We start from the raw sequence: 27,724 nt of genomic DNA, 5'->3' as shown, positions 1-27,724 counted from the left end.
GACACTGTTGCTCCTGGGGTATCGACGAGGACCATTCGCAACCGTCCGTGAAGCTGGGCTACAGTCTCACACACCGTTAGGCCGTCTTCCGCTCACGCCCCAACATCGTGCAGCCCGCCTCCAGTGGTGTCACGACAGGCGTGAATAGAGGGACGAATGGAGACGTGTTGTCTTCAGCGATGAGAGTCGCTTCTGCCTTGGTGCCAATGATGGTCGTATGCGTGTTTGGCGCCGTGCAGGTGAGCGCCACAATCAGGACTGCATACGACCGAGGCACACAGGGCCAACACCCGGCATCATGGTGTGGGGAGCGATCTCGTACACTAGCCGTACACCTCTGGTGATCGTCGAGGGGACACTGAATAGTGCACGGTACATCCAAACCGTCATCGAACCCATCGTTCTACCATTCCTTGACCGGCAAGGGAACTTGCTGTTCCAACAGGACAATGCACATCCGCATGTATCCCGTGCCACCCAACGTGCTCTAGAAGGTGTAAGTCAACTACCCTGGCCAGCAAAATCTCCGGATCTGTCCCCCATTGAGCATGTTTGGGACTGGATGGAGCGTCGTCTCACGCGGTCTGCACGTACAGCACGAACGCTGGTCCAACTGAGGCGCCAGGTGGAAATGGCATGACAAGCCGTTCCACAGGACTACATCCAGCATCTCTACGATCGTCTCGATGGGAGAATAGCAGCCTGCATTGCTGCGAAAGGTGGATATACACTGTACTAGTGCCGACATTGTGCATGCTCTGTTGCCTGTGTCTATGTGCCTGTGGTTCTGTCAGTGTGATCATGTGATGTATCTGACCCCAGGAATGTGTCAATAAAGTTTCCCCTTCCTGGGACAATTTCCAGGAGTCTATCTATTATTGGTCGCATACCGCAATTATTTTAAGCACATGGAAATATACTAGCCATTCACGAGATTGAAATGCACTAATGGACAAGATATGCCAGCACCAGGGAGATAATTGTGCGATATAAACTAAAGTAGGTAGGTGTTGGTTTGCATATGAAAGATATGAATGATGATGTTTATTCGTATTTCGCACCATTCACCTATGAGTAGCGCTGGTAGGGCCAATATAGGGATGAAAATCAGTTTGCTTTAAATGTGCGCTGTAACGGTCATAAGGGTCAGTTGATTTTGAAATTATGCGTAATGAGTTTTTGTTAATAAATAATGCCTTAAACGCGACGAGGACGCCATTATCTTAGAATAGGGCTATGATAATCTTGATGTTCCTTCTGCGAGATTGCAGTTAGACTTGGCGGCAATGTAGCCACTGTACATGACAACTGGCAGCGGCGGTCACGGGAAAGACCATCGTGTTCAGCGTTTGGCTGTGGCGCATCGTACTGCGTCTGCAGTTGGCACCACAGTGGCACAACGAAATGTTACGAACTGAACTGGTTGCTTCAAGAACAGCTCTTAATTAAACGCCCTGTAGCTTGGGTTACACTGATCCCAAACCCCCACCGTTTGCGACTTTAGTTGTGCGAAGCGACAGCTCATTGGAGGACAGGGTGGAGATCTGCTGTTTTTCGTGATGAAAGCCAGTTGTGCCCGGGTGCCAGTGACGACCGTGTGTTGATTAGGAGGAGGCCAGGTGAGTGCCTGCAACCAACCTGTCTGCAGCCTAGATACACTGGACCACCACCTGCAGTCTGGGGTGCAACTTCGTTTGACAGCAAGAGCACTGTCTTGGGTATCTGAGACACCTTGACTGCAAATTTGTTGGCCAACCTAGCGATTCGACCTGTTGTGCTTCCATTCATGTACAGCATTCTAGAGGGTGCTTTCCAATAGGATATCGCTCTCCCACATGCTCAACAGGGTGTCTAAATTTTGCCTTGTCATGCTGGATAGCAAGATCCGTATCGAATCGAGCGCATGTGGGACATTATCGGACGAGAATTTCTGAGTCGTCCTCAAACAGTACTAACCGTCTCTGTATTGACCGACCAAGTGAATCAGGCCTGGAACTCCTTCTCGCAAGTCCGCAGCTCATCGTCTCTCGTTCTCGCTTCACGAGCACGATCCCCGGCAGTGTCAGAGATTTATCACCTGCCTCGAGATGACTGAGTGTTTGTGGTGTTCCCATCATTTCATCATCATTCATAAAAGTACGACATTGGACTGAGGTTGGGAAATTGTACGGGCGCTGATAACCGCCCACAAACAAAACATCATCATCATAATCATCCTTCTCACAAACCGGCATCCGGCACCTATACGACACATTTCGTACACTTTTGCATGCTTGCATTCAACAGTCTGGCTGTTAAACCTGTGACTAATGTACCAACAGTTCACGTTTGCAATTACTTATCTAACGCTTACATTAACCTGTGATCTTACAACGTTAATAATTAAAAAACTTTTAGCTAGACAAATGTATTCATGAAACTTAATTACTTACATTAATTATTTCTTCGAGTTAAGATTTTGATTCCCAGGCTGTATGGGTGTTTTCGTCCCTATTACATTGATACGTTGTTTCTTTGCGTTACCAGTGTCCGTGTCTTAGACTTTGAATAGGTGTCGATCGAAATGTCTGTCGTTGTAAGAAGCGCAGTTTTGCAAGCGAATGGCTCCTACGACTTTCTTTGGAATGGGTTATCTGTTTTGTATGTACATTTTCATGCGATTATCAGTGTTAGATGTCACGCAATTTCCTTGTAAATATATGCGTAACCTACAATCATTAGTGATGCGTGTCCTGACATTGTAATGTAGCGCTCCTGTCCTTGGCCTCAGCGATAGCCGCGACTGACAATAATTAGTTCGAACAGAGCTTTCAAATGGGTTGTTTCACGGCGCGTTTCTACTTGGTAGTAACTAGTTTCTGTTTATTTATATTCTACGCCGTGTAGCGCATTTTCATTTATACTGTTGTCTGCATATTTGGCGAGTTGTAGTAAAGTGGTGGCAGACTCTGTGGTACAGTTTCAGTCTGCCAAAGCCCTACAGTGGAAAGTATTCAATTGAATTAGAGCCCGTCGCAAATAATTACTATCGCTCGTGTCTTGGACTTGCGGCAGCTATGTAGCTGCTATTTGTCAACTGTTTCTGATGACTGCCTGTTTCAGTAGTATATGTTTTGGTTTGTAGTATAGGGCTACTGAAAGTGGATAAGGGCTATAACTGTTGAGAGCGGATGCAGGGGAAACTGTCCACTACCCGTAAACAGTTGGAAACTGCCCTGAGCATGGTCGACGTTGGGCAGCTATGCTATCGTTGTGTCTGTGACGAAAGATGTTTTATGTCTGGTGCATCAAAGATCGCCCGGCCTCCTTCATGGCGTAGCACCTTCGGACGAACTTCACCATCAGGTCAATGACCACCTGTATGTGACTGATGAACAATTGTGTGGTCACGAATTTCTGTGTGGAAGGTGAAAGTGTGCAATGGTGCAAGGCGTCCCGTTTGCTCTTAAAAAACAAAGCTGTTGCTCATTCCTAAGGGCACATTTGAGCTAGTGCGGTACGGGCAACCTGTTGCAATAGTGTCTTTATCTGTCTGGACTTGTACCTAGTGTTGGCTAGCTGATCACTGGGATTGAGACCATAGGAAAAATAGCAGACAGGACGGCAAGAAAGGCCACTGCCGTGGTGGATTGTTTGTCCGGAGTGTAGCATACGAGATACGAAGGAAGTTCTACACGTGGCTTCTAAGAGATCGGTATGCATCCTCAGAAGCAGCTCGGTGGCTGCAGCAGCGTTTTGTAGCACCGTTCACGGAAGCGATCGCGGATCTTTGAACAGAAGTCGAGTGTAGCTCAAACCATGCGCTCAGACTATTCTTGGACAGTCTTGAAAGCGGATTTCTCGAATTCCACTGTCGGGCGGACAACTATAGACACCTATTCATAACTAAATCGTGGGTTATATGACTACTCCCGAAAAGGCCATGAAGGCCCAAAGGTACCGACTGGCCGTCGTGCCATCCTCAGCTTACAGGCGTAACTGGATGAGGATATAGAGGGGCATGTGGTCAGCACACCTCTCTCCCGGCCGTATGTCAGTTTCCGAGACCGGAGCTGTAACTTCTCAATCAAGTAGCTCCTCAGTTTCCCGCACAACGGCCCAGTGCACCCCGCTTGCCAACAGCGCTCGGCAAACGGGATGGTCACCCATTCAAGTGCTAGCCCAGCCCGACCGCACTTAACTTCCGTGATCTGATGGGAACCAATGTTACCACTGCGGCAAGGCCGTTGCCGTTGGTTATATGGATAGTGCTTAAATACTAGGACAGCTGAGTACATCTTACGTGCACATATGACTTTTGTAAGACACAGAAACAGGCCGGACCAATGTTTTGGACTGATTTCGGAGCCTATTAACTGCAGAGGGTAATATTAGTATAATCAAGTGGTGAAACGATATATTTAATAGTACAACTAGAGGAGACACCGCATGATGCATAGACAGACGGGAGACGGTAGCGATGCTATCATACAGCTATAAACAATACGACAATGTCTAGTGAGATTAGTACATAAGCTAAGTGGGACATATTGTGGACGGAGATACAGAGATGTGCCAAATAATTATGACCACCTGCTTGATAACGTGTCGGTTCATCTTAAGAAAGCAATCAATCTACCCAGCGATTTTGTGTGGCGTGGGTTCTATAAGCCCTTGATAGTTTACCGCAGGTATGTGACACCAGGTATCTGTTAGAAGTACGGTCTGTTGATCTGTGGGCGCGGAGCCGCGTCCTGAAGTTTCCAGACTCATCGGGCTAATGTCGTGGCCAAGTCCTCAACGTAAGTCCAGTTCTTTCGATCACTATCTGATGCGAAGGTAAACCCGCCAGCTTCCCGCACCATTACTCCAGGAGTTACACCACTGCAACCCTGCTAAATACTGGCAGACTCGGACCTCATCCAAGGTAGTCACCATACACGACAACGATGGTAGTGCAGATCAGCAATTCGTTACTGAACGTGATGGGCCGACACCTATGACCATTCGATGCTTCCCGGTCATGGCAACTCTTCTAACGCATCTGCCTGTGACTTGGTGTTAATGAAAGCCTACGCATGGTACGGTAGTTCCATATTCCGGCTGCTGCTACTCTGACCGACTGTGTTGGATGTCACAGAATGCTGCAATTCTGAGTTGATAGGCGCAGACGTGAAGGGCTTGGTGAATCATTCGGCGATTTTCAGTTGTGGTCGTGCAGAAGGAGTTGACCCGAATCTTGACGACGACTACGCCTGCGCTCACTGTCCTAGGTAGTAAATCATCAGGCCACTGTCACATCGGAATACCGCACAAATTGGAATGTAGCACGTGTCAAGCTATCCTCCCAAATGGAAACACACAACGAGCCCTATCTGAAACTCTATCCGCCTCTGATAACGTTGTCTCATACGAGTAAGCAGCGTATCCGTGTGCTGCAAAGAGATCACTCAGCATCTTAAGCTGTTCACATCCATTTTATACCGCACCAGGACTGGTGTCAACATTGAACAGGAACAACACCAATTCCCTTAGACGACCATTACATGTCACAGGAAAGCGCAACTCTAATCATTTATATTGCCGCCTACTGTTTGTATTCTACACTAATATCCGACCACGTCTTCCGGGTGTTCTACTTCATTTTATCAGGTGGTGTATAGCCTAGATGGCAAATCAAACATTACAATTCCCGAATCACTGACAGAATATACAGTGTGTCCGTAAATTATCTTCAAAACTTATGACTTCAACAAAATTAACAATATGGTAGATATTAAAAAATGGTTTTCAACATGTAATAAGATAACTCATATTTTTTTTACTTTTCGTGTGACAGCTTCCACATAAAACTGAACTTGAAGACTTGGAAAAAATGTGGATGCCACGGGAGAAAGTGTGGCCTGGATCACACAGACAACGTTCTATACCCAAGTGCAGTGAATCTTTCAGGCACGGCATGGAATGCAACAACTGTCCCGACCAACTATTCGGGCTTGACATACGTGATTTATTGAAACAGGTAGGGATATCCATAAAAGCGGGTAGGATCGCACGTCTGTTTTAGACAAGAGCGTGGGTAAGGTATGATAGGCGCCTGCTAGGCGACCGAAAAATCGGTGTGTAAAACAACCAGAGAGTGGGAAACGAGACAATTAACAGTGTATAGTGTCTTGCATAAGAATATCCCTAAAAGTTGTAGGTGCTTGAGGCACTTATGCCTACTGAGGTGCGAACAATTTTCAGTAGATATGGTAGGCAAGACTGATGCAAACAATGACTTTTTGGAAAAGAGGTTCACAGCATTCTCATGTATCACGTGCAATGGAAAGAGACAATTCCAAGGACAATGTTTGATGCATCACAAAGACTGGAAAGTTGCACAGGTCACACCAATATTCAAGAAAGGTAGTACGAGTAATCCATTAAATTACAGGCCCATATCGTTAACGTCGATATGCAGCAGGATTTTAGAACATATATCGTGTTCGAACATAATGAATTACTTCGAAGGAAACGGTCTATTGACACACCAGTCAACATGGGTTTAGGAAACATCGTTGCAGTGAAACACAACTAGCTCTTTATTCACATGAAGTGCTGAGTGCTATTGACAAGGGATTCCAGATCGATTCTGTATTCCTGGATTTCTGGAAAGCTTTTGACACTGTACCACACAAGCGACTCGTAGTGAAACTCCGTGCTTAGGGATTATCGTCTCAGTTACGTGACTGGATTTGCGATTTCCTGTCAGAGGGGAAGGTCATGGAGTAAAACAGAAGTGATTTCAGGCGTCCCCCAAGGTAGTGTTATAGGAACTTTGCTGTTCCTTATCTATATAAACGATTTGGGAAACAATCTGAGCAGCCGTCTTCCGTTGATTGCAGCTGCCGCCGTCGTTTATCGACTAATAAAGACATCAGAAGATCAAAAGAAACGGCACAACTATTAAGAATAAGTATCTGAATTTTGAGAAAAGTGGCAGTTACCCTAAATAACGAAAAGTGAGAGGTCATCCACATGAGTGCTAAAAGGATCTAGTTAACCTTCGGTTATATGATAAATCAGTCCAATCTAAAAGCCGTAAATTCAACTAAATACATAGGTATTAAAATTACGAACAACTTAAATTGGAAAGAGCACATAGAAGATGTTGTGGGGAAGGCTAACCAAAGGCTGCGTTTTATTGGCAGGACACATAGAAAATGTAAAAGACCTACTAGGGAGACTGCCTACACTACGCTTGTCCGTCCTCGTTTAGAATAATGCTGCGCGGTGTGGGATCCTTACCAGATAGGACTGACGGACTACATCGAAAAAGTTCAAAGAAACGCAGCATGTTTTGTATTATCGCGAAATACGGGAGAGAGTGTCACAGAGATGTTATATGATTTGGACTGGAAATAATTAAAAGAAAAGCGTTTTTCGTTGCGGAGGAATCTTCTCACGAAATTCCAATCACCAACTTTCTCCGCCGAATGCGAATATATTTGTTGACACCGACCTTCATAGGGAGGCACGATCACCACGATAAAATAAGGTAAATCAGAGTTCGTACGGTCAAATATAGGTGCTCATTCTTTCCGTGCGCTATACGAGATTGGAATGATAGAGAATTGTGAAAGTGATTCGGTGAACCCTCTGCCAGGCACTTAAATGTGATTTGCAGAGTATCCATGTAGAAGTAAATGTAGATTGGCCCAAACTTGCTTTTCGAGTCTGCTATCAACGTGGTGTTTGCCTGGACGTGTTACAACAGAGCTGTGCGGCAGTTGAAACACCTGAAACCTGATGTCATATTTCGGCAGGATGGTATGCCGTCACACTAGTCCCTAAATTTCCGTCAATTTCTGAATGAAAAGTTTTCGTATACGTAGATCGGAGGCGATGGTCCAGTTCGATCGCCACTACGACTGCTCGGCCTCATGCCACTAGTATCCTTACTGTTGGGTTTTGTACCCTTACGCCACTTTACTACCACCCGCCAAATATGTAGACAACAGTATAAATGAAAATGCGCTACACGACGTAGAACATAAATAAACAGCTACTAATTACTACCAAGAAGAAACGCGCTGTGAAACAACTCATCTGAATGCTCTTTTCGAACTAATTATAGTCAGTCGCGGCTATCGCTGAGGCCAAGGACAGGAGCGCTACATTACAATGTCAGGACACGCATCACTAATGATTCTAGGTTACGCATATATTTACAAGGAAATTGCGTGAAATCTAACACTGAGAATCGCATGAAAATATACATAGGAAAAAGATAACCCATCCCAAAGAGAGTGGTAGGAGCCATTCGCTTGCAAAACTGCGCTTCTCACAACGACAGACATTTCGATCGACACCTACTCAAAGTCTAAGACAGGAACGCTGGTAATGCAAAGAAACAACGTATCAATGTAATAGGGTCGAAAACACCCATACAGCCTGGGAATCAAAATCCTTACACGAAGAAATAATTAATGTAAGTAATTAAGTTGATGCCGCGAATCAAGGTTAGAGACCTGTAAGATTTGAAGGCAAGCATTCGCAATGCATCTGAACTTGTCACCATGGAGAGAAATGGTATTCCGAGTAGACACTATTCATGCCACTAAGGGTGCACACGTTGATGTGCATGAATGAAGAAACAAAACTTTATGAGTCGCCTTATCACATGTTCAAAACCATTTGTTAATACAGTATGGAGCAGAATTTTAAAGACTAAATTGTAAAGATAATTTGCGGACACCCTGTAAATCGCCTACAGCTCATCAGTGAGAGCTGGACTGGGAATGGAATTTCCTTAATAGAGTAATTTAACTTCGTTGAGGGAGATACAAGGTTTGTAGAAAACAAGCAATGGTACTGCGAGCAAGGCCGCCCATCGTTTCGACGAAGCTCCGGGGTAGTGGTCTCACGTTTTTAGGACGACGTCACAGTAGCGTGTCGACGCCCACGACCTGAGTTGCTGCTGGTCATACGTCGGCAGTTTTACGCTGGAGACTCGGACGTAACGCGCGCCGCTGCTCAGCGTAGCAGGCCGGCGCTGAGGCCGTTACTCCGTCATGCGGCCGAGCTGCGGACAGTCAGCTGCTGCGCCCAAGGCTACACGTATGCAGCTGCACTGGACAGCAGCGTACACGCTAGACGGGCGGTGTATGGCCACCTGGGGACATGCAACTAACTGAGCTACTGTTTTTATTACGTTTTCTGGCACGGCAGTTGTGCACATGGCTGCTCTTCGTATCATTCTGTCTTCCGCTGCTCTCTTTATTTGCACGTGCAGGGGTTGACCAAAATTATAGAAACACCGAGATAAATTTGTGCTTCCCCATAAGCGTAGATGATAGCCAAGCCTGCAGATAGCGCTGTTGTATCTCACCACTACCGACAATTATGCAATGCCCTCGGTATGTTGCATCGCTCGTGCGAAACTCACCTTGCCCTTTTCTCACATGGTAAGTGTGAACTATGGATGAAGGGCAACAGGCTGAAGTTTTAAATTTCGCATTTAAGGAATCGTTCAAGCAGCGGAATCGTACGAATGAACCGTCGTTCGGCAATCGAACAGACTCCGGCCCTATGGGCGACATAGCAATAACCATCTCTGGCGTAGAGAAACAACTGGAAGTGTTGGAAATAAATAAGTAGCCAAGTCCGGATGGAATCCCAATTCGATTTCACAGAGAGTACTCTAAGGCTTTTGCGTCTCACTTATCTTGCGTTTATCGGAAATCTCTTGTCTGCCGTAAGGTCGTAACCGTACTAGAAAAAGGCGCAGGCTACTTGCCTATACAGGAAGGGTAAAAGAAAGGACCCGAATTTTAAAGAATAATATCCCTAACTTCAATTTGCGGCAGAACTCTTGAACATATTCTCAGTTTGAATGTAATAGCTTTTCTTGAGACCTAGAAGCATATCATCACGAATCATCACGGTTTCAGAAACCCTAGCTTGTGCGAAACTCAACTTTCTGGTGTCTGAAATGATATGCCGCGACTATAGTTGAAGGAAAACAGCAGATTCCATATTTCCAGATTTATGGAAAGTAGCTGACACGGTGCGCCACTGCAGAGGGTTATCGAAGATGCGAGCGTATGAAAGAGGATCCCAGACATGTGAAAGGCTCGAAACCTTCTTAAATAACTGAATCCAGTATGTTGTCCTCGCCAGCGAGTATTCACCAGAGACGAGGTCATTGGCAGGAGTGCCCTTGGGTAGTGTGACAGGACCTCTATTATTTTTGTATGCATAAATTATCTGGGGGACAAAAAAATGGTTCAAATGGCTCTGAGCGCAATGGGACTAACTTCTGAGGTCATCAGTCACCTAGAATTTAGAACTACTTAAACCTAACTAACCTAAGTACATCACACACATTCATGCCAGAGGCAGGATTTGAACCTGCACCCGTAGCGGTCGCGCGGTTCCAGACTGAAGCGCCTAGAACCGCTCGGTCACCCAAGCCGGTTACCTGGGGGACTCGGTGGGCAGCGGTTGTTTGCTGCTTAAGATGTGGTGTACGGGAACGTATCGAAGTTAAATGATTGTAGGAGGACATAAGATGACTTAGACAAAATTACTAGTTGGTCTGAGGAAAGGGAGCTGGTTGTTATGGTTGAAAAATGGAAGCTAACTGAGACGAATAGCAAAAACAAGGGTCACTCATTGTCAGAACAGTGTTCTGTGTAGCTCTGAGTGTATTACGTCGGAGCTAAGGAAATTCGAAAGTTGGTAAATTGTTCGTCCTCTTATGGTAGCTGTTTCCATAGCTGAGTCGCAGTGTTTGGAGCACAGACATATTCCGTATGCAAAATCTGTACCGCATACAAGGAAAGCGGAGAAACAGCAATTGCTAAACCACAACGCAAATGAATTTGTGTGTTGAATGATGGCGACAGACGGTCGTTGAAGAGGATTGTGACGAAAAATAAGACGACAACAGCTGCAAAAGTCACTGCAAAGCTGAGTGTCGCACTCGGGAAACCTCTCAGTACCAAAACAGCACACAGGGAGCTCCATAATGAGGTGATTGTACGGTTAGCTGGAATTCCAAAACCTCATTCCAGCTATGCAAAAATGCCCCTAACACGGAAACGTACTGAAGAAACCATAAAACCTGGAGTATGGAGCGACGGAAGAAAGCCATTTGCTCAGATGGGTCTTGTTTCACACTATCTGCAATATCTCGGAGAGTTTACGTCTGGTGCATGTCGTGCAAAGCCTGTGATGCAGGTGGCTGGTGCCATTTGTGAAACATGGAGAGGATTCGCTTCCGATTTCGACAGCCACATTGTGGTATTCTTTGGAGCCTCATCGTTGCTCTGGAAAGTTGCATTACGGCTAGGGATTTCTATTTTGGGCGGTCAGGTTCATCCCATTGTAAAATTTGTGTTCCCCCGTGATGGTGCTGTGATCCAAAACGAAGCGGCCATCATACAAACGGTTTTGTGAACACGGGTAACAGTTGTCGCATCTCTCTGGCACGACTGTCATGATATTTTAATATTATTGAGCGTTTGTGGCAGTAGCTGTCAAACTCCTTTCCTCGAGAGCCAAAACACTGGCATCGTCGGGTGGCATTTCGGACCGAATGCGTACCAATCTTACTGTTAATTGGTAGTCTACATTTATTAGTACGTTATGAGCTCACAATGGACTAGCTGTAGTAACTGAACGATAGGCTAGTCTCCAGCCCTTAAGTAGTGATCGTTGAAAGTCGGCACCATTCGGAAGTCATTGCTCCCAGTGTTCTTCGTTTCAGACTGCTACTTCTCCTAGCTACTGATGTAGTAACACATTAATTACCAGATGATGTGTTGCTGGCTTGTCTGTGTAAGTGGACGATTAATTGGATGACAGGACTCTGTGCAGGTCAGACCATTACAGGGATGTTATTGTCGTCTAACCACTCCGCCACAGGCCGTACATTATAAACAGGTGCTCGATCGTGTTGGAAGATGCAATCGCCATCCCCGAATTGCTCTTCAACAATGGGAAGCAAGAAGGTGCTTAAAGCATCAATGTAGGTCTGGGCTGTGATAGTGCCACAAAAAACAACAAGGGGTGCAAGCCCCATCCATGAGCATCAACGGCTCCGAATTTTACTGTTGGCGCTACAAACGCTGACAGATGAAATTCACCGGGCATTCGCCACACCCAAACCCTACTATCGGATCGCCGCATTGTGTACCGTGATTCGTCACTCCACACAACGTTTTTCCAGTGTTCAATCGACCAGTGCTTACGCTCCTTACACCAAGCGAGGCGTCGTTTGGTATTTACCGGCTTGATGTGTGGCTAATGAGAAACCGCTCGGCCATGAAATCGAAGTTTTCTCACGTCCCGTCTAACTGTCGTAGTACATGCAGTGGATCCTGATGAAGTTTGGAATTCCTGTTTGATGGTCTGGATAAATGTCTACAGATTATGATGCTTTTCAATTGTCGCCGGCCTCTGTCAGTCAACAAACGAGGTCGACCTGTACGGTTTTGTGCTGTACGTGTTCCTTCACGTTTCCACTTCACTATCTCATCGAAACAGTGGACCTCGGGATGTTTAGGACCGTGAAAATCTCGCGTACTGACGTATGACACAAGTGACACCCTATCACCTGACCACATTCCGTGAGTTCTGCTCTCTCATGTTGTCTACTGACTACTAAGGACGCTGATATACACTCCTGGAAATGGAAAAAAGAACACACTGACACCGGTGTGTCAGACCCACCATACTTGCTCCGGACACTGCGAGAGGGCTGTACAAGCAATGATCACACACACGGCACAGCGGACACACCAGGAACCGCGGTGTTGGCCGTCGAATGCCGCTAGCTGCGCAGCATTTGTGCACCGCCGCCGTCAGTGTCAGCCAGTTTGCCGTGGCATACGGAACTCCATCGCAGTCTTTAACACTGGTAGCATGCCGCGACAGCGTGGACGTGAACCGTAGTGGCAGTTGACGAACTTTGAGCGAGGGCGTATAGTGGGCATGCGGGAGGCCGGGTGGACGTACCGCCGAATTGCTCAACACGTGGGGCATGAGGTCTCCACAGTACATCGATGTTGTCGCCAGTGGTCGGCGGACGGTGCACGTGCCCGTCGACCTGGGACCGGACCGCAGCGACGCACGGATGCACGCCAAGACCGTAGGATCCTACGCAGTGCCGTAGGGGACCGCACCGCTCCTGGGGTATCGACGAGGACCATTCGCAACAGTCTCCATGAAGCTGGGCTACGGTCCCTCACACCGTTAGGCCGTCTCCCGCTCACGCCCCAACATCGTGCAGCCTGCCTCCAGTGGTGTCGCGACAGGCGTGAATGGAGGGACGAATGGAGACGTGTCGTCTTCAGCGATGAGAGTCGCTTCTGCCTTGGTGCGAATGATGGTCGTATGCGTGTTTGGCGTCGTGCAGGTGAGCGCCACAATCAGGACTGCATACGACAGAGGCACACAGGGCCAACACCCGGCATCATGGTGTGGGGAGCGATCTCCTACACTGGCCGTACACCTCTGGTGATCGTCGAGGGAACACTGAATAGTGCACGGTACATCCAAACCGTCATCGAACCCATCGTTCTACCATTCCTACACCGGCAAGGGAACTTGCTGTTCCAACAGGACAATGCACGTCCGCATGTATCCCGTGCCACCCAACGTGCTCTAGAAGGTGTAAGTCAACTACCCTGGCCAGCAAGATCTCCCGATCTCTCCCCCATTGAGCATGTTTGGGACTGGATGAAGCGTCGTCTCACGCGGTCTGCACGTCCAGCACGAACGCTGATCCAACTGAGGCGCCAGGTGGAAATGGCATGGCAAGCCGTTCCACAGGACCACATCCAGCATCTCTACGATCGTCTCGATGGGAGAATAGCAGCCTGCATTGCTGCGATAGGTGGATATACACTGTACTAGTGCCGACATTGTGCATGCTCTGTTGCCTGTGTCTATGTGCCTGTGGTTCTGTCAGTGTGATCATGTGATGTATCTGACCCCAGGAATGTGTCAATAAAGTTTCCCCTTCCTGGGACAATGAATTCACGGTGTTCTTATTTCAATTTCCAGGAGTGTAGATTAACTGGCAGTATGTGGAAGCACAATGCATCTAATATGAAAAACATTTGTTCTTTAGTGTGTCGGAATACCTTTGATCACATAGTATGGATAAGCTGCATACTGACATACGATCCTATCAGTTTATTACTTTGAATTACTTACATACTTATTCCGAAAATTGTGTAAGAATACTGGTTTGAGGATTTCGCTCTCTAAAGAATACGTCCATAAGACTTGAAAAACGGAGTATAGGAGAAAATAAGTACACTTCGTATCAACTAACATACGACACCTCTGAAACTAAACATACTCTGGAAGAACTTTTAAAAGAATTTCCAGCATGCAACAGAACTTTACCTACAAAATTTCAGAAGCTGATCAGGGATATTTTCCGACCATTTTCATCTAAGTAATCTGGCCTATTAATCTTTACAAACTAATAATGTAATTACGATTTTTTCCTTACTTTCTGTAGAAACAGCTTTACAGTGGGGAAAAAATACAACACAGAAATTTTAAAGTACTGCAGCAACCTTCACATGCAAAAGTCATGTGATGTGACTGCCGTCGATTCGGGAACAGCTCGGCATAGGATCACCACGACGCCCTTCCTTTCGATTCAGTGGGTTCATACAGGAGCTACACGCCGGCAACTTCTCACCAGTGAACCCGTCCAAGCCGCTGTGGACCCATGTTGCAACTAACACTGCTGCAGTTAACAAACTCTCGAGTGCAAGAGGTGTGGCGAGCAAGCGTTAAGGCTAAGAGTTAAGTGGACATTATTGTTGACAACAGCAAGCACCAATTGTCACTAGAACAAGTTTGCTCCCAAAGGGGACACACAGCACATATCGTCCCCATTCTTACTGCCGTAGACGTACTGGAGCTGTTATGGAAGTGTACTGACAATCACTCATCACAGGAAGCACACGCAAGTGGATCAGGGAAAGAAGTGGAAAAATAACGTTTGCAGAAGAATCCTCGGCAAAACACGGTAAAGGAGCGTTTACAAATGTGAGCCTTTTTCTCCAAGTTGCTGTGCTCCTGTTGTTGTTGTTGTTGTGGTCTTCAGTCCTGAGACTGGTTTCATGAAGCTCTCCATTCTACTCTATCCTGTGCAAGCTTCTTCATCTCCCAGTACCTACTGCAACCTACATCCTACTGAATCTGTTCAGTGTATTCATCTCTTGGTCTCCCTCTATGATTTTTACCCTCCACGCTGCCCTCCAATACTAAATTGGTGATCCCTTGATGCCTCAGGACATGTCCTACCAACCGGTCCCTTCTTCTAGTCAAGTTGTGTCACAAACTTCTCTTCTCCCCAATCCTATTCAGTATCTCCTCATCAGTTCTGTGATCTACCCATCTAATCTTCAGCATTCTTCTGTAGCACCACATTTCGAAAGCTTCTATTCTCTTTCTGTCCAAACTAGTTATCGTCCATGTTTCACTTCCATACATGGCTACACTCCAAACAAATACTTTCAGAAGTGACTTCCTGACACTTAAAACTGTACTCGATGTTAACAAATTTCTCTTCTTCAGAAAAGTTTTCCTTTCCATTGCCAGTCTACATTTTATATCCTCTCTACTTTGACCATCATCAGTTATTTTTCTCCCCAAATAGCAAAGCTTCTTTACTACTTTAAGTGTCTCATTTCCTAATCTAATTCCCTCAGCATCACCCGACTTAATTCGACTATATTCCATTATCCTCGTTTTGCTTTTGTTGATGTTCGTCTTATATCCTCCTTTCAAGACACCATCCATTCCGATCAATTGCTCTTCCAAGTCCTTTGCTGCCTCTGACAGAATTTCAATGTCATCGGCGAACCTAAAAGTTTTTATTTCTTCTCCATGGATTTTAAATCCTACTCCGAATTTTTCTTTTGTTTCCCTCACTGTTTGCTCAATATACAGATTGAATAACATCGGGGATAGGCTACAACCCTTTCTCACTCCCTTCCCAACCACTGCTTCTCTTTCATACCCCTCCATTCTTATACCTGCCATCTGGTTTGTGTACAAATTGTAAATAGCTGGGCGCTAATAACCACGCTGTTTAGCGCCCGTAACCCTCAAACACATACACACACACATTGTAAATCGCCTTTCGCTTCCTGTATTTTACCACCTTTAGAATTTGAAAGAGAGTATTCGAGTCAACATTGTCAAAAGCTTTATCTAACTCTACAAATGCTAGAAACGTAGGTTTGGCTTTCCTTAATCTTTCTTCTAAGGTCAGTATTGCCTCACGTCTTCCAACATTTCTAAGGAATAGAAACTGATCTTCCCCGAACCCGGCTTCTACCAGTTTTTCCATCGTCTGTAAAGAATTGAAGTCAGTATTTTGCAGCTGTGACTAATTAAAGTGTTAGTTGGGTAATTTTCACATCTCTCAATACCTACTTTCTTTGGGATTTGAATTATTATATTCTTCTTGCCTGTCTCATTCATTTTGCTCACCAGATGGTAGAGTTTTGTCAGGAATGGCTCTCCCAAGGCCGTCAGTAGTTCTAATGGAATGTTGTCTACTCCTGGGGCTTGTGTAGAGTCAGGTCTTTCAGTGCTTTGTCAAACACTTCACGCAGTATCGTATCTCCCATTTCATCTTCATCTACATCCTCTTCCATTTCCATAATATTCTCCTCAACTACATCGCCCTTGTGTAGACCCTCTATATACTCCTTCCACTTTTCTGCTTTCCCTTCTTTGCTTAGAACTGGGTTTCCATCTGAGCTCCTAATATTCATACAAGTGGTTCTCTTATCTCCAAAGGTCTCTTTCATTTTCCTGTAGGCAGTATCTATTTTACCCCTAGTGAGATAAGCCTCTACATCCTTACATTTGTCCTCTAGCCATACCTCTTTAGCCATTTTGCAATTCCTGTCTATCTCATTTTTGAGACGTTTGTATTCCTTTTTGCCTGCTTCATTTACTGCATTTTTATATTTTCTCCTTTCATCAATTAAATTCAATAATTCTTTTGTCACCCAAGGATTTCTACTAGCCCTCGTCTTTTTACCTACTTGATCCTCTGCTGCCTTCACTACTTCATCCCTCAAAGCTACCCATTCTTCTTCTACTGTATTTCTTTCCTTCATTCCCGTCAATTGTTCCCTTATGCTATCCCTGAAACTCTGTACAACCCCTGATTTAGTCAGTGTATCCAGGTCCCATCTTCTTAAATTCCCACCTTTTTGTAGTTTCTTCAGTTTTAGTCTACAGTTCATAACCAATAAATTGTGGTCAGAGTCCACATCCGCCCCTGGAAATGTCTTACAATTTAAAACCTGGTTCCTAAATCTCTGTCTTACCATTGTATAATCTGTCTGAAACCTGTCGTGCTGCTATGCTTGTCCTTTTCGCAAACAGAGGCACTCGTGTGGTTGCATGCCCCTCTTCCAAAGTGTGTAGATCAGTGATTACACTCACCCATAGAGAGATGTATGCACGCTACTGCTGTGTTCAAGCTGCAGCTGCAGGTCAAATGCGCTCTGCGGCTGGCCAGTGGGCCGTGGGTCCGTGAACAGAGCAAGCCTGGTGCGCTGGCGATGTGCACCATCGAAGTTAGAACATGAATGTACCAGCTAACGGCCGGTTGAGGACCACCTGATATTATTGGTAACATTTACTGGTTGGAACGGAAGACGTGCTACATTCTCAACATCAGAACTTTCGTATGTTAACCAAAACTACGATATCCTACAAAATTTGGCCACACTTGGGTTAATTTTCGTACTTAAATTATATATTTCTTATCTGGAGATATGTCTGATTTGACTGTCATAAATAATTCGTAAAATATATATTTTTATTACCCACATCGATTTGTTTCTTAAAATCGGCCTTGTACCATGAAAATTGATCGTTACATTTCTCAACTTAAATGATCTAAAATAACTTACATTAATCGTAATATTGTTTTACTTTACTTTCCATGCATTTCCGTCTTCATATACAATTTTTTAATTTTAGCATTGATAACGAAATCGACCTTACAAAATAACAGAAAGCTACCACTATTTATATCGTCAAAATTAGCAATCTTAATTCCTGACCGTTAGGCTTGTAACTCATCACGTAAATGATTATTCCAGAAAATACTGCACGAATTAAACCTGAAAAACAATTTCAGTTAAGACAGTCATATTAACACTAATCTTTTTCTGGAAGGTACTGGAAGCTGGGTTTGTGGTAGATGTACCAAACGTCTTGTGCCAAGCGCGTCAGAAAGGATTTAACAGCCGGCTGGTGTGGCCGAGCGGTTCTAGGCGCTTCAGTCTGGCACCGCGGGACCGCTACGGTCGTAGGTTCAATTAGTGCCTCGGGCGTGGATGTGTGTGATATCCTTAGTTAGGAGACTGATGACCGCAGATGTTAAGTCCATAATGCTCAGCGCCATTTGAACCATCTTAAACAGGATTTAGCATTTACTGACTTTCAGTACATGTTGCTGTCAGTTCGACTGTGTTCTTTGTCCAACGTAAATTTGGGAAGTGTTACTTTAACATGTTTGTCAAGAAAACGCAGATAGAGGGCGATGATAGTTAAAAGCAACGTAATGTTCCAAGAACGTGTCACTTAAACAACCCTAGACAAAATCTTTTAATAGGTTATAAAGGAACAAATGAGCCAACCTGGACACTGAGACCGACTTTTGACTTCAGTACATGTTGCTGTCAGTTCGACTGTGTTCTTTGTCCAACGTAAATTTGAGAAGTGTTACTTTAACATGTTTGTCAAGAAAACGCAGATAGAAGGCGATGATAGTTAAAAGCAACGTAATGTTCCAAGGACGTGTCACTTAAACAACCCTGGACAAAATTTTTAAATAGGTTATAAAGGAACAAATGAGCCAGCCTGGACACTGAGACCGACTTTGTAAGATAAGAAGTAATTATCATAAAATACACAGCTATTGCTGTTACTAAATAATATGAAACGTTGTCTACACGATGAAATAGTAAATACGAAGTAGTAATTTGGCTTCATTATACATGAACAGGAAGTAAAGAATCTGCATTATAATGTACAGACAAACAAACGAGGACAGTTTTAAAAATCACAAGCAGAATAGGATGATTTATTCAACAGAAAGTGCTTCAAAAACTGAACAAGTCTATCACGTCTTGGTGGTGCTCTATCTCTCATGCGGGCATTTACTGGCCTTGTCATTTATTGGTAGAGGTTTTGGAGTTTAACTGAGCCATATAGTTCCAAATTATGTCCAACTGATGCCTTAAACCATCAAAATCCAGAAATGGTAGGGGGCCCTGAAATAATGCTACAAGTGTTCTCAGTTGGGGAGGGATGTGGCGACCTTCCGGCAAAGACAGAGTTTGGTTAGTATAGAAACTCGGGCCGTCAGCGGGCGGGCGTTATTTTGATGGAAAGTAAGTCTGGTTGATATCCCAACTCTGTCCAAGGCGTAACCAGACACTCCATCGCTGGTCCTCAGTTCTCAGTTCTAAGCAGATATCATCATTGAGGACAATTCTACTCCAGGAAATAACAGTTCAGAACAAGTACGTGTCTGGAGATGCCGTGGACAGCGGGGGCACAAAAACCTGACTGTCTACCGCTATACTGCCCGACAACCAGAAGTGAAGTTTTGGGATGCCATTTCTATTCATAGCAGGCCCAAACTGGATATCATTTAGGCACCCTCCAAAAGCTGATTTTCTTAACAGTGAGGCGAAGTGAAAGCACCAAACGCGGAGAACAGAACACACACACTCAACTACTGTACGTTTCTCCCCGTCTGTGATGTGCAGGCGTCAGTGCCTGCCCACGATTGACCGTATGTAGAAATCAGAGACATGGGTAACTCATACATTCGCCTGTTTGACTCTTCGTGCATCGACAGCATGCCTTTACTGTCAGTGGAAAGTTGCGCAAATCTAAATGCACTCCAAGCGGGGACGTCCAAGGAAAACGTACACTATTTAAAGGATGCACCAAATCCACAATTTTAAACACGCGGCAATGACATTTTGTACCATGCTTTGCATGAAATTAACACATTTATCTTTAAGTTCCTTGGAGTATATGCATTTCATTTTTGTATGGTATTTACAAATTTCATTTTCAAAAAATCATATACGTACCTCTTTCCCAGTAACTATTCAAGAGATTTCTACAAAACTTTCTTCGTTTAATCTCGTTGCGCACAGTAACGATCTTTCACGAGGTTTATTGAATGTATAGAGCAGGATAATCTTTTAATTACAATTCTTTAAGTATAATATAAAACACATGCAAAATTCCAAGCAGTTTGTCCCATACCTGATGTTACATTGAGAACTTCAAAATCTATTCTTGATAAAGTTTTACTGGGTTTATAGGAATAAGTGTACAAAACCTCACAATTCTAGCCTTCATAGATTCTGAGAAGTAGGTACATGAACATTAAAAAACATATTTTGACGAAATGTAGTTTGAAGTTCAACCAAACGATTTTTCTGATGTCACCTCTTCAGAAGGCCCCATATTTGTAATCAGGATGCTCTTTCCTTTCAAGCCTTGTCTTTTTGTTTCTGGTTTTCTGCCTTCTTTCACTCATCAGGTCTTCAACTGACTTTTCAACTGCAGAGAGGCACTGCAAATCTAGTGTCCTCGAGATGTCCTGAGTAAAATTTCCTATCTCAAAGCTCGTCCTCTCTAATACCTTCATCCTTTTTACGATCCCATCATTAAATGCAAGGACTACATCAAAAGTGGCAGTTCCGACAACTGCAGAAAACGAAAATGTGATTCCTGGGCATTGTTTACACATGAGTGTAAACTCTGGATTTTGTCATGAACACATTTTTTATATGTTCAGGATCACCCAGCATCCTGTAAGTGTGCTTGACAACATCCAGGAGATTTGGAAGCCTTTCTTTCTGAATATAAGTGTTACAATCCCTCTGAGACTGCAGATATTTGCACCAGCTAACGTCGCACTGATGATGACATGGAATGTTCACCTGTTGATACCTTCTGGAAATAGATAGTCCAGATCCTGTTTTCCGTACACTCTTTGTGACGGTGGCGTTATTCAACCGCCCACGTGCGTAAGCCTCCGTCAGGGGCACAAGGCAAAACAATAATTGATTCATCATGAACGAAGGAGTTAGTTTGGTGCATCTACTTCTATATCTTTATAGGATACTCTGTAAGTAGCACTTAAATGCCTGACAGAGGTTTTATCGAACCACCTTCACAATAATTCTCTATTATACCACTCTTGAACAGCACGCGGAAAACACGAACTTCTGTGTCTTTCCGTGGGAGCTCTGATTTCTCTTATTTTATTTTTATAATTTTTTATTGCTGTGTAGTTCGGTGTTAATAAAATATTTTCGCATTCCGAGGACAAAGGTGGTGACTGATATTTCGTGAGAAGATCTCCCCGCAAGAAGAAACTCATTTGTTGTTATGAGGTCCGCACCAAACCCGGTATCAAGTCCGTGACTCTCCGTTATATCTCAATAATAGAAGACGTGCTGCACTCCTTTGAACTTTATCGATCTACTCCAGTAAATCCTATCTGGTAAGGAACCTACACCGCGCAGCAGTACTCCAAAAGTAGACGGATAAGCGTAGTGTAGGCAATCTCTTTAGTAGATCTATTGCATCTTCTAAGTGTTCTCCCTGTAAACCTTAGTGCTTGGTTCGCCTTCCTCGCAACCTTTTCAGTGTGTTCCTTCCAATTTAAGTTGTGCGTAATTTTAATTCCTAGGTATTGAGTGGAATTTACGGCCTGTAGATTTGGCAGATTTATGCGCAACAGAAGTTTAAATGATTTTTTTAGCACTCATGTGGATGATCTCATACTTCTCGTTATTTAGGGTCAATTTCCTACTTTTGCACTGTATAGATATCTTTTTAAATCGTTTTGCTGTTTGGTTTAATCTGAAAACTTAATTAGACGATAAACGACAGCATCATCTGCAAACAACCTAAGGCAGCTGCTCCGATTATCTCCTAAATAATTTATGTAGATAAAAGACAGAAGAGGGCCTATGACACTACCCTTGGAAACGCCTGATATCACTTCGGTTTTATTCGGGAACTTACCGTCAGTTACCTCGAACTGTGACTTCTTGACAGGAAATCACGAATCCAGGCGCTTAACTGAGACGATATTCCATAAGGACGCAGGTTGATTACAACTCGCTTGTGAGATACTGCGTAAAAAGCCTTCTGAAAATCTAGAAATACGGAATAAATTTGAAATTCCTTGTCAAAAGCACTCAATCCATCTTGTGAGTGACGAGCTAGTTGTATTTCACAAGAACGATGGTTTCTAAATTCGTGTTGACAGTGTGTCACTTGACCGTTCTCTTCGCGGTAATTGATATATACGTATATATTCCATAATCCTGCTGCATATCAACGTTAATGATACGAATCTGTAATTTAGTGGATTACTCCTATTGCCTTTCTTGAATACTGGTGTGACCTGCGCGGCTTTCCAGTCTTTGGGTACAGATCTTTCGTTGAGCGACCGGTTGTATATGGTAGTTAAGTGTGATACTACTGTATCAGAATATACTGAAAGGAACCCAATTGGTATACAGAATATACCAGAATACTTGCTTTTATTAAGTCTTTTAAGCTCATTCACCATTTCGAGGTTATCTAGTTCCACGTTACTCATGTTAGCAACTGTTCTTGATTTGCATTCTGGAGTATTTACTTCGTCTTCTTTGGTGAAGGAAATTCGGGAGGCTGTGTTTAGTAACTCGGCTTTAGCAACACTGTCATGGATAGTATTTCCATTGCTGTCGCTCAGAGAAGGTTATAACTGCATTTTGCAGCTTGCATACTTGACGTATGACGACAATGTCTTTGGATTTTCTGCTAGGTTGAGAGACAAATTTCGCTGTGGAAACCTTGTATTATAAGCATCTTGCATTGAAGTCCACGCTAAATTTCCAGCTCTTATAAAAGATCACCAATCGTGGGGATTTGGCTTGCTTTTTTCTTTTTTTCTGCAACAGTGTACTGACCCGTTTTGTGTATGAAGGGGGATCAGCTCCAGTGTTTGTTAATTAATTTGGTATAAATCTTTTAATTTCTGTCGATACTATTTCTTTTAATTCATGCCACATCTGCTCTCCACTCACAATGCTAATTTGGAAAGAGTGGAGATTGTCTCCCTGGATGGCTTCAAGCGAACACTTATCTGATTATTTTATTACGTATATAATTCTTTTTTTTTTTAAGGGTTTGAGAGCTATGGTATTCAGTCTGGCTACGACAGCAGGGTGTTACCTAATCACTGTATCCGTTTTAATGCTCGTTATTAGCTCAGGACTGTTGTTTGTTTAGAGATCAAGTGTGTTTTCAGTTTCGTTTACTATTCAAGTGGGCTCAAGAATTAACTGCTAGAAATAATTTTCAGAGAATGCTGTTAGCATTCCATATTTAAACACGTATTTTTTCCAACAAATCGAGGATAAATTGAAGTCACCACCAACTACAACAGTGTGAGTCGGGTACATTTTGACAATTACACTCAAATATTGTTTCAGCCTTTCAGCAGTTGTACCATGTGAGTTGGGAGTTTAGTAAAAGAATCCAGTTATAATTGGTAATGTTTCTGAGATACGACACAGAAACACACACAACATATGAAACCAAAGAGTGTATGTCACAGCCGTCCAGGTGACGCTGTGCTGGTTTGCTGAAATTAAGGAAAGGAATTGTTATTCAGTGAGTTACTTTTGAAGCATTGCTTCAAAAAGTGGGTGTGACAGGAAGGTCACGTCAAACATTTAATTATTTTTTAGGAATTTCGGATGCGTTTTTATCATCAAAACTTTGGAAACTAGTTGTACATGAGTTCTGCTAAAAAATAAGAAATAAACCGATCATTGACATTTTCGGTCAATTTCGCTAACATCCCCGCTGAAGGTAGTTCGTGGAGTATAGATGCATATTTTCACTGTGATAAAAATACGAAAAAATGGAGAGAAGAATGTATACGATGTGGCTACTGATCTATCTGGATGTAAGGACAAACGGAAAGGAGTTGTAATACAAGATACAAGGAATACGCAGAATTAAGAAGGAAAAACGTAAGAGGTAAATCCACCTTTTTAGCTCATGTCGTACAAGACAGTTACATGGTGTGCGGTATGAGAAACAACATATTTTTTTCATACAGTAAAGAGGTGATATCTTATGGGCATGTACGAAGATAGAAAAATCTGTAACCACCTGCAAAGCTGCAAGGAATATACGATCAGCTAGCAAGCCACATTACAATACGCCAGCTTCCTGGATGTATAATGCAGCTTGGTGCGTTCGGGTGTTGATTACCCGAGAAGGCTGCCGACAGATGTTTGCGGGTCGTGGTGACAAGAGGGTCTGGCATAAGGAATGCGGAAGGCAAGGGAATGAGGGGCGAAGGGGGGTGAGGGAGTGTCCTCCCATATCTGTGCAGTAAAAGCAGCAAGGAGTGGGAGGGGGTCTCCGGGGAGGCAACGGGATCTGCGGCCAAGGTCAGCGAGGTCTGCAACGGTTCTCGAACTAGCCGTCGGCTGGCAGGGGAAGGAATTTCGCTAAACACAACGGGAGTAATCTGCACGTAACGGTAGAGTGTGTTATTAACTGCACTTACGAGGATAACAATTAAAGTATGATGGTGGGTTGCTAATTAAAAATGGAAGTGAGACTACCTTATCTAATAATTAACAAAATTATGAGAAAAACAGTTAGAGATGAAAATAGTTATGTAGAGAAACGAAGAGTTGATAATACAAATAATTACAAAATTACATGAGAAAGCAATTAGAGATAAAAATAGTTATGTTGAGAAACGAAAAATTTGATAATACATTAGTTAAGTTATGGTTGACAGTGTAAATAATATAAACATACAGGTTAGTGGAAGCAAGATTAGACATGGTTTAGCTTCTAAAGCACATGCTTTCGGTTTCATTAACTCAGCAAATTGTTCTCTTTCCGTTTTCGGTCTTAACCATTATCCTGCCGTCATTTGTCCATACGTTCTGTAGCTAAAATTTCGAAATCGCGCTCTTCAAAATGTTTAGTCTTTCAGAAGTCAAATCCTCGCGTACTGTCAGACCCGACTTCGCGAAATTCTTCTTTGCTCTGAAGATTTCAGATCTTTTCCTATAGGACACAAATTTTACTATTATAGGTCTTAGTTTTGTAGAACCAGGCGACCTACGACCCACTCTATGACTCCTATCAATGTCACTCAGAGTCACCTGCACGCGTAGCTTTTCTTGGACAAGGTTTATCAGTAGTTCATCTGTGTTCTCTCTGCTACTCTCTGGAATGCCGAACAGTCTGAGATTATTGCGTCTCTCATATTGTTCGACCTTTTCCGACTTCTCGTTCAGTTTCTGTTCGAGCAGTCGTGCTTTCTCCTCTCTTGCTTCGAACGATGTGTCCAGTGCACGGATCTCGCTCGCATGTGCCTCCAGAGTTTTCTGTATTTTGTCCATCACTGCTGCAGTGACAGCATCAGTGATGGATTGAGAAACGGGCCCGAGCGTCTCCTTAGCCCGCAGCGCGGCACTCACCTCAGCCTTCACGAGTGCGGCGATGTCAGCGATGCCGGTCGGAGCGGCCGCAGTTCCCGGTGTAGACTCCACGCCTGCGCTGTCGCCGGCCTGGCCGTTGGCTGCACTTCACGTTCTTCGGCGATTTTCCATGTTAAGTGCGATTCCGTGTAATTGGTGCTCAGTATGTGATGTAAAATACGACACTTGGCAGCAGATATACGGCTTTAGTATATGTAGACCAGCCTAACTGCTTAAAAGACCTCCAGATTTCAAGTAAACTTGCAATCCAAGCTAACGCACGTCACTCACTCGCCGCCATGTTTAACTATGTACATTAATATCTTGCAATACTGGAATACTGTCAAGAAAGCCATAATGCCGATTAGATCAGAATCTACTGGACATGATGGTATCACTATCCAGATGGTAAAACTTATTATTGCCCTCTATAACAGACATTTTTAACGATTCATTAATCACAAGTGTTTTCCCTGTGGCCTGGAAACTGGGACAAATTCAGCCACTGCCTAAAAAGGACATCGCCACAGCACCCTTTGACTACCACCCCATCTGTGTTCTTCCTGCACTATCAAAGGCCTTAGAATATATAGTCCACGACCAGCTCACCAACTACCTAACTACTAACAACCTACTAGACAAATACCAGTCACGTTTCCGTAAACATCGAAGCACGACATCTGCACTGATAAAGGTGATAGATGACCTGAAACTTGTCACGGACAGACAAGAGGCGACTATCATTTGCTTCTTAGATTTCAGCAAAGCATTTGATACTGTTGAATTCGACATCTTACTAGCCAAATCTAGTCTAAATTTCTCACCAAGTGCAGTGCAGTGGTTTCGCTCATGCATGACGTCTCGTCAGCAACGCGTTCCTGTCGTGGAATATAAAATCACAATGGCGGCAGGTAGTGTCAGGCGTTACCCAAGGCACAGTATTAGGTCCTATACTCTTCTCTCTGTATGTCAATGATGGGTCATCGGTTCTGACCTATTGCAAATATCATATGTATGCTGATGACCTTCAATTGTGTCTAAGTGCGAAACCAAGCAATCTTAAGAAAGCTATTGAAAATTTCATTACTGACCTCGATGCACTATCAAAATGGGCACAGGCCATAGGAGTAAAACTAAACTTATCTAAAACCCTAGCGGTAATTGTTGGTCACTCAAAACTCATTAGCCCAAATCATTGGAAATCCGTACTGTCTCTTATCCTAAATGGAACAAATATTAACTTCTCTCTCTCAGCAAAGAGTTTGGGAGTAATAATAGATAAAAATCTAAATTGAACAGAGCACGTAACTGCAGTGTGCAAAAAAAGCATCAGCATCCCTTCATGTCCAACAAAAATATAAAAAACTCCTCCCTTTCGATCTGAAAAAAAAAATTACTACAAAATCTTATACTACCAATCATTGACTACAACGATATTATCCTACAAGGCCTATCTCAGGAAAATTTGCGACGTCTGGAACTGGTCATGAATGCCTTCATCCGATATATTTGTGACGTTCGACTTTTTGATCACATTTCACCAGCATATGCAAAATTGTCCTGGCTGTGTGCACACAAACGCAGAGATTTCCATACACTCTGTCTCATCTACTGCCTTATAAATGTACACTGTCCCTCATATTTCTCCTCGTCCCTAACGCTTATGTCGGATCAGCATGACAGAAACACACGTTACGATCATAATAAAATCCTCTCTGTTTCACTGCATCGCTCAGTCACCTTCTCCAAGTCCTTTACAGTAGCGGGAACCCGACTCTGGAATAATCTCCCTCGTTATATTAAAGAGCTTAAAAACATGTCCGGCTTCAAAAACCAGTCAATGACGTATGTACTTAAGGAACAGTAATGCCTTCCTCTGCGCATGAATGCACTTAACCTCATTACTTTCCTCTTTCCCCCTCCTTAAATCTCCCTTTCCCAAAACTCGCTATACTAGTAAACATCTACTTTACACACTAAGATATTAATGTACATCTGCACAATTCTTCATTACTGTTGCCAAATTTTCTCATGTTTATCATTATTATTTGATTTTTTTCTGTTATTATTATTGCTTTTATCATAATTTATATGTATAGCACCTGCTGTCAAAATACTGCCAGCATTTACTTTATTAGGTCTTAGTCATTACT

The sequence above is a fragment of the Schistocerca gregaria genome, chromosome 3, assembly GCF_023897955.1.
Source record: "Schistocerca gregaria isolate iqSchGreg1 chromosome 3, iqSchGreg1.2, whole genome shotgun sequence".
NCBI lineage: Eukaryota > Metazoa > Arthropoda > Insecta > Orthoptera > Acrididae > Schistocerca > Schistocerca gregaria.
The sequence above is the reverse complement of the archived record's forward strand: the minus strand, read 5'-3'. Positions refer to the sequence as shown.